The sequence below is a fragment of the Canis lupus genome, chromosome 11, assembly GCF_003254725.2.
Source record: "Canis lupus dingo isolate Sandy chromosome 11, ASM325472v2, whole genome shotgun sequence".
Lineage (NCBI taxonomy): Eukaryota > Metazoa > Chordata > Mammalia > Carnivora > Canidae > Canis > Canis lupus.
Genome location: NC_064253.1, coordinates 13,742,112 through 13,758,171, shown reverse-complemented (window position 1 = coordinate 13,758,171; position 16,060 = coordinate 13,742,112). Strand labels below are relative to the sequence as shown.

The 16,060-nt window shown below is 39.1% G+C and overlaps 1 long non-coding RNA gene across 2 annotated transcripts in view; it reads right to left on the bottom strand.

Moving 5' to 3' along the window:
- The window catches only part of LOC118350158 (uncharacterized), a 46,831-nt gene extending 34,618 nt beyond the window's left edge, over positions 1-12,213 (bottom strand). For both annotated transcript variants that reach the window (XR_004803458.2, XR_007413934.1), the window contains exon 1: positions 12,017-12,213. This is a non-coding gene — a long non-coding RNA (uncharacterized LOC118350158). The remainder of the gene's footprint in view (positions 1-12,016) is intronic.
- Positions 12,214-16,060: the final 3,847 nt, after the last annotated feature.

Genomic DNA, 16,060 nt, shown 5'->3' with positions numbered 1-16,060 from the left:
ATTCTTGCCTTCTTTGTTGACCATTAATTGATTAAAGAATTATGGATTTATTTCTAGGTTCTCCATTCTGTCCCATTGATCTATGTGTTTTTGTGCCAGTACTATAATGTTTTGATTACTAGAGCTTTATAATATACCTTGAAATCTGGGATTATGATACTTCTAGTGATGTTCTTTTTCAAGATTGCTTTGGCTATTTGAGGTCTTTTCTGGTTCCCTACAAATTTTAGAATAATTTGTTCTAGTTCTGTGGAAAATGCTGTTGGTATTTTAATATGAGTTGCATTAACATGTAGATTTCTTTGGGTAGTATGGACATTTTAGCAATATTTGTTTTCCCAGTCCAAGAGCATGGAATATCTTTCCATTTGTGTCATCTTCAATTTTTTCATCATTATTTTATAGTTTTTGGAGTACAGGTCTTTCAGCTCCTTAGTTAAGTCTATCCCTGGGTATTTTGTTACTTTTGGTGTGACTATGAATGGAACTTTTTTCTTAATTTCTCTTTCCAGTTCTTCATTATTAATGTATAGAAATGCAACCGATCTCTGAATATTGATTTGGTATAATGTGACCTTACTGAATTCATTTATCAGTTATAGTAGTTTTTTTATGGCGTCTTTAGGCTTTTCTATATGTAGTGTCATCTGCAAATAGTGAAAGCTTTACTTCTTCCTTATCAGTTTGGATGGATGCCTTTCATTCCTTTTTTTTTTTTTTTTTTTTTGTCTGATTGCTGTGGCTAAGATTTCCTAAGATTTCCAGTACTGTGTTGAATAAAAGTGGTGAGAGTGGACATTTCTGTCTCATTCCTGTTTTTAGAGGAAAAGCTCTCAGTTTTTTACTATTGAGCATGAAGTTAGCAATGAGTTTTTCATACATGGCCTTTATTATGTTGTGGTATATTCCCTCTAAACCTACTTTGTGGGGAGTTTTTATCATGAATGGATGTTATAGTTTGCCAAATGCTTTTTCTACATCTATTGAAATGGTTATATATATATTTTTCCTTTCTCTAATTGATGTAACATTTTTAAAGAAATCTTTCTTTTCTGAGCATTGGTTCTCAACAATGGGCTTAAAATATTCAGTAACCATGCTGTAAAAAGATGTGCTGGCTAAACAAATCTTTTTTAAAAAGGATGGTGGGGACCTAAGTGGTTTTGTTAGTTGAGCATCCAAGTTTTGATTTCAGCTCAGGTCATGATCTCAAGGGTTGTGAGATCTAGCCCCGTGTCAGGCTCTGTGCTCAGTGGACAGTTTGCTTGAGATTCTCCTTCCCCCCACTCTCTCTCAAATGAATAAATCTTTTTTAAAAAGTACTGTCATCCGGGGTTTGTTGTTTCCTTTACAGGCAGAGCAGATTTTGCATATATATTTTTTTTTTACCTTTACTTTTATTTTTAAACTTTTTACTTTTTAAATCAAAATACACTGGTCATTAACTTTGCATAATTTTTAGGGGCCCTAGGATTTTCAGAATGGTAATTGAGCCTTAACATGAATTCAAAGTCACCAGCTGCATTAGCCCCTATCAAGAGAGTGTTTGAAAACAGGCATTGACTCTCTGAAGCTTTGAAGCCAGACATTGATTTGTCCTTTCCAGCTGTGAAAGCCCTAGATGACATCTTCTTCCACTAGAAGGCTGTTTTGTCTACACTGACAATCTGTTGTAGTGTAGCCACTATCATGAATTATTTTAGCCAGATCTTCTGGGTAACTTGATGCAGCTTCTACATCAGCATTTACTTCACCTTGTATTTTTATGTTAGAGAGATCACTACTTTCCTTGAACCTCATGAGCCAACTTCAGCCAGCTTCAGACTTCCCTGTGCAGCTCCCCCACCTCTCTCAGCCATCACAGATTTGAAGAGAGATAGGGCCTTCCTCAGGATTAGACTTTGGCTTGAGGAAATGTTGTGGCTTGTTTGATCTATCTAGACCACTAAAACTTCTTTATATCAGCAATAAGGCTATTTTGCTTTCCTATCACTCACGAGTAGCGCTTTTAATGTCCTTCAAGAACATTTCCTTTGCATTCACAATTGGCTGTTTGGCACAAGAAGTCCAGCTTTCAGCCTGTCTTGGTTTTTGACAGGCCTTCATCACTAAGCTTAATCATTTCTAATTTTGTTTAACGTGAGAGATATGTGACTCTTGCTTTCACTTGAACATTTTGAGACCACTGTAGGGTTAGTGACTGGGCTAATTTCAATACTGTTTTATCTCAGAGAATAGGGGGGCCCAAGGAGAAGGAGCATGATGGGGGAATGGCCAGTCTATGGAGCAGTCAGAACTCACACAACATTTATCCATTAGGTTCATGGCCTTATATAGGTGTGGTTCATGGGACCCCAAGATCCAAGTGTAACATCGAAGTTCATTGATCACAGCTCGCCTTAACAATACAATTATAATGAGGAAGTTTGGTATATTTTGAGAATTGCCAGACCAATTACTGTGACACAGAGACATGAAGTGAGCAAACGCTATCAGAAAAATGGCCCTCGGGCAGCTCGGGTGGCTCAGTGGTTTAGTGTCACCTTCTGCCCGGGGTGTGATCCTGGAGACCTGGGATCGAGTCTCACATCGGGCCTCCCTGCAAGGAGCCTGCTTCTCCCTCTGCCTGTCTCTGCCTCTCTCTCTATGTTTCTCATTAATAAATAAATAAAATCTTTAAAAAAAAAAGAAGAAAGAAGAAAGAAAAGAAAGAAAGAAAGAAAGAAAGAAAGAAAGAAAGAAAGAAAGAAAGAAAGAAAGAAGAAAGAAAGAAAGAAAGAAAGAAAGAAAGAAAGAAAGAAAGAAAGAAAGAAAGAAAGAAAGAAGAAAGAAAGAAAAGAAAAGAAAAACGGCCCTGAAAGACCTGGTCAATGCAGGGTTGCTACAAACCTTCAATTTCTAAAAAATGCCCTATCTGCAAAGAGCAGTAAAGCAAAGTGCAATAAAACAAGGTATGCCGATAACCAGAATCTTAACAGCCCTTCATGTGATTCTAATGCAAGCTCATCACTAAGATAAAGGAACACTCTTCCTGTGTGTGTTCAGCACTTCTTGTGCACCTGACACATTTTTAAGTCTATTAATTTGTTTAATCTTCACAGGAATGCTATAGGGAGGATATCGGGGAGGGGGGTGTTAAATATCTATATTTTTAAGTATAGTTGACACATGATATTATATTAGTTTCAGGTGTAGAACATAGTGATTTGACATTTATATACATTATAGAATGATCGCCACAGTTAAGTGTAGTTTTCATCTGTCACCATACAAGTTTATTATAATAATATTAAGTCTATTCCCTGTACTGTGCTTGCACACGCATGACTTAGGTATTTTATAGCTGGAAGTCTGTACCTCTTAAAACCCCCTTCTCAAAAAGAAAAAAAAAAAAAAACCTTCTCAATTTCACCCCCACCCCAACTCCCACTACTCTGGCAACCACCAGTTTGTTTTCCCTATTTATGAGTCCGTTTCTGGTTTTTGTGTTTATTTTTTTCAAATTCCTCACATAAGTAAAATGATACAGTTACTTGTCTTTGACTTATTTCACATAGCATAATATGTCTGAATCCTTCCGTGTTGTTGCAAATGGCAAAATGTCATTTTTTATACAGCTAAGTAATATTCCACTGTATGTATGTATAGCATGTGTGTGCGTGCCCGTATGCATACACAGCTGTATTTTGGCTATTGTAAATAATGCTGCAATGAACATAGGGGGGCATATATATTTTCATATTTGTGTTTTTGTTTTCTTTGAATAAATGCCCAGAAGTGGAATTGCTGGATCATATGATATTTCTATTTTTAACTTTTTGAGGAAGCTCCATACTGTTTTCCATAGTGGCTGCCCCCTTTGTATTCCCACCAAGAGTGTGTGAGGGCTCCTTTTCCTCCACATTCTTGCCAATGCTTGTTGTTTCTCATCTGTTTTTTACTAGACATTCTGACAGGTATGAGTGATAGCTCATTGTTGTTTCCATTTACATTTCCCTGACGATGAGTGATGCTGAGCATCTTTTCATGTGTTTGTTGGTCATCAGTATGCCTTCTCTGGAAAAATGTCTTTTCAGGTCCTCTGCCCATTTTTAAATCAGATTGTTTGCTTTTTGGTGTGGAATTGTGTAAGTTCCTTCTATATTTTGGACACTAACCCCTTATTAGATTTATCACTTGCAAATAACCTCTGCCATTCAATAGGTTGCCTTTGTGTTTTGTTGATGGTTTCCTTTAGTGTGAAAGCTTTTTAATTTTTTTTTTTTTTTTAAATTTTTATTTATTTATGATAGTCACAGAGAGAGAAGGAGAGAGAGGCAGAGACAGGCAGAGGGAGAAGCAGGCTCCATGCACCGGGAGCCCGATGTGGGATTCGATCCCGGGTCTCCAGGATCACGCCCTGGGCCAAAGGCAGGCGCCAAACCGCTTCGCCACCCAGGGATCCCAGTGTGAAAGCTTTTTAGTTTGATGTCATCACAATTGCTTATTTTTCCTTTTGTTGCCCTTGCCCAAGGAGACAGATCTACAAAACTTGCTGATACTGATGTGAAAGAGTTTACTACCTGTGTTTTCCTTTAGAAGTTTTATGGTTTCACATTCTGTATTTAGCTCTTTAATTCATTTTGTGTTTATTTGTGTATATAGTTTAAGAAAGTGGTCCAATTTTATTCTTTTGAGTCTGGCTATCCACTTTTCTCAAAACCATTTATTGAAAAGACTTTTTCCAGTTGCATATTTTTGCCTCTTTTGTCATAGATTTATTGACCATATAATCGTGGGTTACTTCTGGCTCTCTCTTCTGTTCCATTGATCTATGTGTTTGTTTTTGTGCAAATACCATATTGTTTTGATTATTGTAGCCTTGTAGTATAGTGTGAAATTTGGGAGCTTGAAATCTCCAGTTTTACTATTCTTTCTTAAGATTGCAATGTTTTTTTCAAGGTCTTTTGTGGTTCTGAATGCTGTTGGTATTTTGGTAGGGATTGCACTAAGTCTGCAGATTGTTTTGAGTAATATGAACATTTTAACGATACTAATTCTTCCTCCCATGATCGCACTATACCTTTACATTTATTTGTGTCATTTTCAATTTCTTTCACCAATGTCTTGGTTTTCAGAGTGCTGTCTTTCACCTCCTTGATTAAATGTATTCCTAAGTATTTTATTCCTTTTGATGCAATTGTAAATGGGATTTTTATATAGATATACGGTGGATTTCATTCTTATCCCATTTTATAGATGTCAGAAGTGATGTTCAGAGCACTGTTTTATGCCATTTAACAAAGCCAAAACTGCTCAAGTGCCTGGCACTGGGCTGTATTGGGCACTTGGACACAATAATAAGTAAAAACATATATGACTCTTCAAATGGAATCCACTGTCTACAGTAGCCACTAAGGACATAATCAAGCAAATGATAAGCATGGGGTAAATTCTGTTACTGGCCAGTGATTGAAGACCTCATTTCTTCACATGGGACTCTCCACAAGGCCACTTGAGCATCTGTCTACACAACGTGGTGAAAGCCACAAAGGCGAAAGCCAAAGCGCTCTTCATCTGGTTGTCAGATTTAGCAAATAAAAATATAGGACACCCAGTTAACTTAAATTTCAAATAGGCCATAAATAATTTTTTGGTGTTAATATGGCACATGTAATATTTGGTATGTATTTACACTAAAAAGGTTTTGGTTGATGATGTGAAACTCAAAATTAACTGGGCATACTGTATTTTATCTTTTATGAGCTAGGTTCAGAAATCATATGCTATCATTTGTATGATACTTTTTTTGGCCACGTAGAACAGCTCTGGTTCAGTGTAGGAGGGGACTGCATTAGGACATGCTACCACAAGGTCAAGATCAGTGGAGGTTCTCTTTGAGCCTGGCTAAGACACCAGACCAGCAACCTTGTCAGCAAATGTCTTCTCCCAGTATCCACTCATTTTCTCACATTTCTCCCCCCAAAAAAGTGATCCTTTGGCATCTGTTTTCACAATTATATAGTCCTAAAACACAAAATAAGAATAGTAAGAGTAATTTCCCCTGAAGAAGAGGAAGGTGAACAATATAAGGCTTTTTCTGAAGCCACTTCCTCAACAGTGAGGTCAATGTTTGCATATGTGTCTGACCTTAATATCTATTCAAAATTCTAGCTTTCCCTGTGCAAAGGGTTTCCAAACAACAGTGTTGCTTTTAGGTTCCATTTATGGTTTTAAATGACCCCTGTGAGTATTTCATCAGCTCTGTAGGCTTTGGAAAGCAACTGAACTAAAGTGGAAATAGGAACTTGAACTATGAATAGCATTTTGTGAGCACCTAATGTTTAGGAAGTTTCATAGCTTTTAAGTCTCACTGAAAATCACATCTTGGTTTCCTTTTTCCCAGTTAATTTTATCCCACTAATATGCAAGCTGAACACATCATTTTATTGAAGGTTTTCAGAGACCAGAATTTACATACCTGCTTCATTTTGCCTAGCTGCAACCATTCGAGAAGACTAGGCCTGTGCCAGTCAGAGGGAAAGTGAAAGTCATAACTTGGGTTTCCCGCTAAGGTTGGCAAGGGTCTGAAAATCAGGGTGTCAAAAACTGAAAAACAATATAGTGGCATCAGAAAGTGAGATATAGTTCGATAATGGGTTAAAGGCCATTTCTATTCTAATGGGTCAAAATCAAATGCTACGTCTTTTATGGTATCTTTCTAAAACTTCCTATTAGAATATACAGTTGCATCTCAACTCCTACAAGCGTTCTTTACCAATTTGATTCTGTATTTTATTATGAATAATAAATACCCTCATTCACTAAGCACTTTGCATATGTGCAGCTTTGTCCTAAGTGTCTGTACACTCTCGTATATAGGGTTTCATATAACACTGATCTTTATATCAGCCCTGAAAAATTGGTTTTCTTCCCCTCCTTTCATATATGAACTGAGGTTCATAAACAAAGTAACCAGCCCAGGTTTTCAGCATCATTAAGTGTCAGTTGCAGCATGACCAATTGTTTGGCTTTGTCCAGGGCAGTAGGATTCCCTAAAATATAGGGGTTTTATTGCTAAAACTAGTACAATCCTAGGAGAACCAGGAAGGTGGGTCACCCTGCATAGCTGGGTTCAGACTCCAGATCCTTTTTGAATGCAAAGCACATGTCCTTTTCATTACTCGACATTTCTTTGTTGAGTTGTGTAGTGTCTATTTACTCCAATTACAACGATGCTTAGCATAGTGCTTTGTGCATAACAGCACTGGGTAAATATTGAATGAAGGGATGGGTAGATAATTTCTGTAAGTATAGTTGTGTAATGATAGTATCTGTGGTATGTATAGGAACAGTTACAGTCACGAGGCTTCCATCTTTTTTGTTTTGTTTTGTTTTGTTGTCCAATTAACTTCAAATAGAAAGCTGTTAAATGTGCTGGTGAATGCTTAACAACTCCTGGGGGCAAGAGAGGATGAGTGTTTGGGGGAGTAAGTGGGCAGGCAGCCCTGAGTTCTTTGCTGATTTCCAACAATAGCCAATTTCAGGCTACCAATACAATGTTGTTGAACATGGAGTTGGGAAGACATGGAGTAGCAAATCATTATTTCCATTTCCATCCTACAGATATCATCAACGTAAATAGCCTGAAAAGGATAAGTAGTAGCAAATGACTAGCAAGTGCTAAGTTGTGGTGTGTTACCTTTGATTTTTAATATACTTTTTTAATGTACTCTTAAGAATGGCTGTGTTTAATAGCCAGCTCACCAAAATCCTGAAAACTGAACAATCAGTTCTTAGAAACCATCGGTTCTACCAGTTGGAAAGCTCCCGGCCTCTGTAGTGGATCTGCAGATTTCTCCCACTGGAGGAATTACTGTTGAATGAGCTGGTTTGGGCCAACCCCATCATCTGGCTAGTACAAAAAAAAAAAAAAAAAAGGAGCAAACTCAGAGCAGATCTCTGTGATATATAAAAAGGGCAGGGCATACTTTTCAGAGATGAAGAAGCACCAAAGTCATTGAGGTAAGATTTTGGAGGATTTTAGAAATTTGGTGGGTAGTTAACATTTATGAAAGTATTTCTAACATTGGCTAAATTTCATAGAAGAAAGCAGCATTTCCACATAATTGTACATCTTCCTCTTAATTGACTGGTGAAAACAGAATTCAGCCAATTTCCTGGAGAAAAGTGATGATATAGCTTAACCCAGATGTATTTATGTTTACCATGCAAGGATTTTGTTGTAATATTGTTACATCTACATACCGAAACATAAATAGCTAAAGACATCCGCAATGTTTGTGATATTCTATTGCTTCTGTTCAACTTATTCCTCAAATGAATTTCATATAATAAAATTCATAACTAGGAAGGAGTTGCTATAAATACTTCTCTAGTCTAACGGAGATTTATGTATATATATACCACTTTGTCAAAACAAAGACTTTAGGGATAGTAAGATTTTCTTATTTCTAGATCTGAGCTTTATTGGAAAAATAATTAGCTTCTAAATTATGTCTATGCAAGTAAAGCAAAATGAATCCCAAAAGTAATTATCCATCACTATCTAAGCAGAAGGGATAATGATGGAACAAATATACTTTTCCAGGTAGATCAACTTTGCTCCTCATTTTTTCCATGCTAGGTTCAAGACGTAAAAGTTCTCGTGTTTGGTGAAAGTTATGTCCCAATCCTTTACCCCCAAGGAGATGTGCTTTAAGAGCATCTCAGTGACTGCTCTCTAGATGAAAGAGGATCTAAAATACCCAGAAGATTCCATCTAGATCAATACATGGCCACTGCCACCAATATCTACAAAGATCTTTAGGACCTTAAAAAGTGGTGACACTTACTGGGTGTCTTTGGTTCAAGAACGACACAGAGCTAACAGGGTCATGTAGGGGGTGACCCAGTGGATCATTGAGGATCTTCATGTCGTCCATCAACAGGAACAAACGTTCCCTGGCCTGTGCCTGATACTCTGCTAGGCGCTGGGTTTCTATTCTGAAAAAGCCAGATGAGTACCACTTTTCTGTAGCCAGACCCTGCCTGGTGTAACATTCTTGAAAGGACTCAAACATAAGATTTTAATGACATCTTCAAATAAGGTCATATATAGTCAAAAGAATGTACTGACAGGATGATTACCTTTTTTTCAGTCAGGTTTATTGAGATAAAATGTTTTTTTTGTTGTTTTTTTTTTTATTTTTATTTTTTTTTAGATAAAATGTTTATATTTTAAAAAATCATTCTTTTTAAGTGTACATTTGATGAATTTTTACAAATGCATTCAAGTATGTGTGACTCCTATCATCACACTTCTTTAAGCTTGCATAGTGTTACAGTGAATGAAAATATCTTTAATCTTGCAATTATCTTATGAGTAGCAAAAATATGATCTGCATTTACTATTTTGCAGGTAGAAACATTAAATTTGTGCAATGTAAGTCTCTAAATATACTATATATTTTTTTAAGCCAGTGGGGCCGTGCTTCATTCTTTTAATTATACCCCGGGTATCAACAAAGCCAGGAATTCCCGGTATTTCCTATGCTGAGAGGATTTGGCATAATCAGGTGGGAGCTACTAAGGACCTAAAAATACTGAAAAACTGCTTTAAAAAAATGGAAAAGCAAAGCATACGCACACAAGACTTTTTTTTGGCAAAACACTGAATTGGATTTCTCTTGCTCTTTCTCCTTTACCCCACTGCTCTGGTCAGCACCGCCAGTATACCAGTGGCAAGAGGTTAAGTTTCATAAAATAATATTAGAAAGTTAGAGCTTCTGGGAACCTTAATATATGAGACACGGAATGACTTTACAGTTTCTCCTCCCCTTCACTTGCCCATTCCCACTTACCCTCCTTGAAAACAAGTAAAGCCATGTTAGCACATATTATTGAGATTTTTCTGGTCTTCTCTATATCTATCTCATAGACATACTGCACCTCAAAAAAAAAAACTGATCCCAGTGTAAAGTGGAAAAAAAAAAATCAGTCACTTGGGCAAATGACCAGGAAAAATTATGCAAAGACATTGGACAGAGTTGCCAGCACAGGTAGTAATGGAAAGATACAATCTTTGGGTGAATCTACTTCCAGTTCACTTCCCAGTGACTCACACTGTGAATTGGTGGTGCATACTTAGTTCATCTTTCCACACTTAGAGGTGCTCATCTGTAGGATATAACTAATGCGCGTCTTATGTGGCTGTTGGGAAAATTCAGTGAGAATAACTTGCTTACTAAGCAGAACTCCTAGCACATGGAAGAAGTCCCATCATTCCTCCTTAAAAATTAGTATCAAAACCCACTTGAAATAGTCACGGCTATTTATAGACCCATAACCCCACATTGAAATCAAATCTGCTTAGTAAGAAGACAGTCAAGAATGCTGACCCTTAGCAAAAGTATGAGACTCTTTTAAAAGTACAGATCCCCTCTGGGTGGATTTTGTGTCTCATAGCTTCTTATTTCAAGTAAACAAGAGCCTTTTGTGGTAATCTCTCCCACGTGAGCAATGGGAACAGATTGTCTTCCCATCTAAACCAAACGAGAAATTGCTTAAGTAAAGGTAGTGACTGTATGAATCATAAACCGCTTTCTCAGATAACAGCCACTAAGTAAGTCTGTGTACAAATTTGACAATTTTTATTTCACTGCCTTTTGACGGCCCTTTAGCAGGGTGCAGGAGAACAAGATCTGACTACAGCTTTCAAAAATTCATCACTGAATATTTGTTAACCTTGCTCCCCAAGATAGCTGAAGAACTAAGATAATGCCCTTCAAATGGAGATAAATTACAGTCTTTCAAAAGATTATCACGGTCTTAATCGAGTTTGCTCCAGCTGCTGAACAGCCTGTGACCTTGTTAGTCACACAACAAACATATCTGCTACTTTATGTTTCTATAGGTAGTTTGGTAGAACCTTTAATCTAAATGTTTTCTGCATACAGATGTTGGATTTACTTCCGTTACTGCTTTTGGAGATAAAACAGAAGATTCAGCTTATTTGAAGAGAGTGTATCAAGTGAGTTCAAGTACGGTTCAGATTTTTTTTTTAAATGTTTCATGTTACCATAATTTCAGAGTCACAGAAGAGTTGGGAGGGTAATACAAAGGCTACCTGGAAACCTCTCACTCAGATTCCCCAAAGGCTATATTTTATAGATGTGTGGTGTGATTTATTTATTATTTTTTTTAAAAGATTTTGCTTATTTATTCATGAGAGACATAGAGAGAGGCAGAGACATTGGCAGAGGGAGAAGCAGGCTCCCTATGGGGAGCCCAATGCAGGACTCAATCCCAGGACCCTGGGATCATGCCTTGAGCCAAAGGCAGATGCTCAACCACTGAGCCACCCAGGCATCCCGTGTAGTGCGATTTAAAGGAAATGGAAGGTATCTACATTCAGAAACAGGCATTTGTCTTATATAATTCTGTGACAGTGTGCTACAGATAGTATGCTATACAGATGATAAAAACATAGGGGTTTCACAATTAAAATGTTCAGGGGAATGTTGAGAGAATCCACATTCGTAATTTCTTTGAAAGAAATCATTTGCCCAATTTTTCTACATAAATGTAACTAACTACAGGTATAGGAACAGATTCCAGCATATGGCCCGGTTTGTGAAAACTACAATTAGTACATCTTGGGAAATGAAAGCACTTTTATCCTGAATATAATGTTACAATAGCATGGAAGTCAGCACGTCGGGGGTTCCAGAATGTCAGCACATCAGCAGTTATGCCGAAGGACCAACTTTCAACAGAAGGGAGGGAGAGTTTGAATGGTATTAATTATTAAATAGTAACGTTTCATCCTCGATGCTTATTGTCTCTGCCAAGGGAAAACATCTGTGGGTGCTGAGAGCGGACAGATTCGGAGCATCCATACCAATTCTGTTAGGTTTTGACAAAGCCTCCCAGGGAACAAGGTAATCTGGGAAGCTGAGCATTTATTCTCGCACTCAGACTCTTAACCTCTCTGCAAATAGATGACGCTGGTACCGAGAAGGACTTTATGACTTACCCCACGGGGCAGAGAAGAAAAGGACGACAGCTTCCTCTGCACTTCTGCTTTGTCAGGGCTACTTGGAATGAGCACAGTGTCCATCATCCCAAAGGAGAAAAGTCACATCTTGGCGTTGGCCACTCTAGCAGTGGCCACCATCCTTGTGACTCGATGCTTTCACTCTGTTCCCCACCTCCCCTTGCCTCTCCACATTAGTGTTCTTTGGTAAGTGTCCCTGACACTTTGTTTATCTTTCTTTTAAACATTCTGCCAAGATTGTGTCTGAAAATGAGGGAAAAAAAAAAAAACCCTCCATATTTCACTTGTTAAATCTGTTGCAAAGGAAACAATTCAGCACCGTTCTCAAAACACAAAGCATGTTTCAAGTTTCTCTAAAGCCTCCAGCAAACTGTTGGGCTGTAATACAAAATGCAAAAAGGGACGAAATAAATTCTCATGCATATTGCTGCTTAGATGAAATCAGACTTTTATGTGATATTCTGCTGTCTCCATGGCTGAAATGGCATGCAGTCTTGAGGAAAAACACACTTTCCCTCTTAGCCTCACATACCCAACGCCCTCTTCCTCTTCCTTTGAAAGAAGCATATTAATAAGAGATGGATGCTTATGGTGTCTCTCGGGAGGACTTTTGGGGAAAGCGTCTTTAGGGCTTCATAAATACAATCTGGGACTTCCTTAGGTAATCTAAGTTCATTAACCTAACTTGATTGGTTGCGAACATTCGGCAAGGAATTCTCTTCTTTTTCTGATTGCAACGGCACCACCACACATTCCTTTTGTTAGATTTCCCTAACTCACTTAGAAATGGGCGCCTCAAATGTCGTGTTTACCCAGTGTGTAATGCCAGTGCTGTGGCTGCTTGGCAGGAGGAAGTTTCTAAGGAAGTCAAAGACAACGTTTCGCAAGACAGTCTAAAGACTGCTTTTGAATTTTTGACTTAATTCACCATTGTAAATCTGATTTTCATGTTATCAGATTTCTGGTGCTTGCTTCTCATTAGCTAGATTGGTTGGATGCCCTCCTCTTCCCCCACGCCTGAACTTTCCTTGATCCCTTCACCTCCTGAGATTTGAACCAAGCCTCTTCTTCCCAAGATTTGGATAATACTTGGAAAGAAGATAGAAAACTTCCAACAGAATGACCTGAATTTTCCACTAATGTCTGTGTCATCCGGATATAATACTGATCAAATTGTGACTGAAACTTGGACCAGTTTTAGAGATGTATCTCAACTAAAGAAACTCAGGCTAAAAAGTAACTTTCTGATTGTTATTGATGTCCTGCTCGCTCTAAACATCCAAGAATGTAGTTTTCATTAATTCACTTAAAGTCTCCTGTTTCTGTCTATATTTGCTAAGCCTGTAAACCCTTGGGAGCCTCTCTCTTCATTGTCCCATCATTAAGCTGTCATCATAGTGTCTTATCATTGTCATCTTTGTCATTCACTCCATCTTCTTACTATTTGTTGTCCCTTGCGACGACGTGCTCTTAACACATTAACCCTTCCTCACAGAGCTTCTTTTTTTTTTTTTTTTTTTTTTTTTTTTCTCACAGAGCTTCTTAAGATCTGATTCTACTCTAGCTGCTCCACCAAAAATGCCCCTGTAGGTCTTCGCCTCTCTACACCACCGTGCCTATGAGGTGGGTGCCCTCACACAGAGCCACATTGTCACGAAGTATTTCCCTTTCTACCCGCTATTACAAATCCTAAGACCCCATGCAAAGCCTACCATTTAACTCTGGGAACCGCTGAGACTTGTCTCTGAAGTTCTTATAAACAAGACTTACTATGAAATAAATACCGTTGGTAGTTAGATCATCGGCCCACATAGTTGTGTGACCTTACACATACCATTCCTGGACCTACTATAGTGGGTTGAGCAGTGTCCCTCAGAAATCCCTGTTCATCCAGAATCTCAGGATGCAGTCTTATTTGGAAATGGGATTTTTGCAGATATGGTTAAAGTGAGGATCCAGAGAAGATGGTACTGGACGAAGGTGGCTCCTAAATCCAAGGGAGTGTCCTTACAGGGACATAGACACATAAGGAAGAAGACTGAAGGGGAGATGGGAGCGATGCTGTCACAAGCCAAGGGACACCAGGAACCACCAGAAACTGGCAAAGGCAGGGAAGGGTTCTCCCTTAGAGCCCTTGAAGGGAGCACGACGCTGCTGACACCTTAAGTTTGGGCTTCGGGTCTCTAGAAGAACTATGAGAGGACAGCCCCCACCTCCTGAAAGTGTGGTATAGATTACGTGAGATAATACACGTGGAGGGTCTGCTACCAACCAGGTTCAAGTCTCTATGTATCAACTATTAGTGATTGTAGGCAACATTACTCAAATTTGTCTGAGCCTCAGTATAGTTTCATTGTCATAGTGGTTTTATAGTTAATATTGACATCACTGAACTAGAGCAACCCTCTGTGTAGACAGAATTGGTAACAATCGTATCAGCAGTTCTGTCCATTTAGCCTGTGCCGATGGTCCCCCAACCAGTCTCTCTCCATCTCCTTATGCTGCTCCGACTTCACGAGGAGGGATGATCTTAGAAAGGGAGCAGCCCCCACCTGCTCAGGATGATTCACCAAACTCTAAGCTCGATCTGTCCGGGAGTACTGCGAACGAAACATTTCTGTGGCCGATTCAGTAAGAGCTGGGGCTGACTGCCTCATAGAGGGCAGAAAATGTGCAGCCTAGAAACAAGGTAGTAGGTATTTGTGAATAATTCAATAAACCGCAGTGATCCTCAAGACCAGGTTGGTGGCTGTAGCCAGGCTATAATTTTCACACGTGGTGACCACAAGACGAGAACAGACCACGAAGGTATTGTAGAGGAATCAGGTCAGGGAGATATGTGACCTCATTATCAGCCGTTTATGCAGCAACCTTGAGTTTCCCCACCATCACCTGGCACAGGAGCAGCAGCGGAGGGGGTGGGGGGCACTGCTAGCTTCTGAGGGCACGAGGGGGAACACAACAAGTCCCCAAAGACAGGCACCAGAAGGCTGCCGGCGTGATGCCAGCTACTTGCTCAGCAAAGAGATCATCTGAGGGGATTGCAAAAGTTCCAAAACCTTGCCGGGGGGATGGATAAAGTGATAAAATATTCCAGGTATAGAAAATATATGCCTTTGGAGTCAGACAGCCCTTGGTGTGAATCTGGCTTTGGCATGCACTTGAAGTGGCCCTGAAAATTACTTCTCTGAGCTTCACTTGACCCAAATGTAAACCGGAGATAAAAATACCCTACCTTGCAGGCTTGTCGTAAGAGGTGACTGAAGTTATATATGAAAGCTCCCTGGGACATAAGATTAGTAAAAAAAAAAAAAAAAAAAAAAAATTTCCGTCCTTGCTTCCTTCTTTCCTCTCCTTCCCCGAGTTCCTATAAAGTCACTTTCCCAAGATAAAGAAAGAACTTTCACATTCCATATAAAACAATCTCTTACTTGTTAAACATTGAGATTCAGATAGTCCATTTCTTAGTAAAACTAGAGGGGATATCTCTTGCAGGCACCCCTAGATTTCCAAAGTTGGGGACCATCTGAACGTAAGCTCCCTCTGCACTTGTAATGGGGTAAGCCATCCCCTTACTGTGAATGAGAACGAGCCAGAGATAGATATGGATATAGATATATGTGTACCCTTCGATTGTTCTCAACACTAATTTGTGATGGACCAGGTATCCACAGAAAAGAAGCAATAAAAGTGGCAAAGCAAGAGTCACTAAGTTATCTGGGGGTCATAGAGCTGAAAGAGATAGAAAGATAAGGCACAGGGCCCCGAAGAAGTGTGCACCACCCGAGAGCAGGGAGAAACTTGGGGCCTCCAGGGAAAGATTCAGACTTCAAGAAGCTGGATGGCTTGGGAAGACGTTGGCTCTGGGTAACCAAAAACTCAGCCTAAAATGGTGGCAATAGGGGCTCCTGGGTTGGTCAGTGGGTTAAGCATCTGCCTTCAGCTCAGGTCATGATGATGGTCCTGGGATTGAGCCCCACAGGGCATTTGCTCTCCCTCTGCCTGCCACTCCCCTGCTTGTTC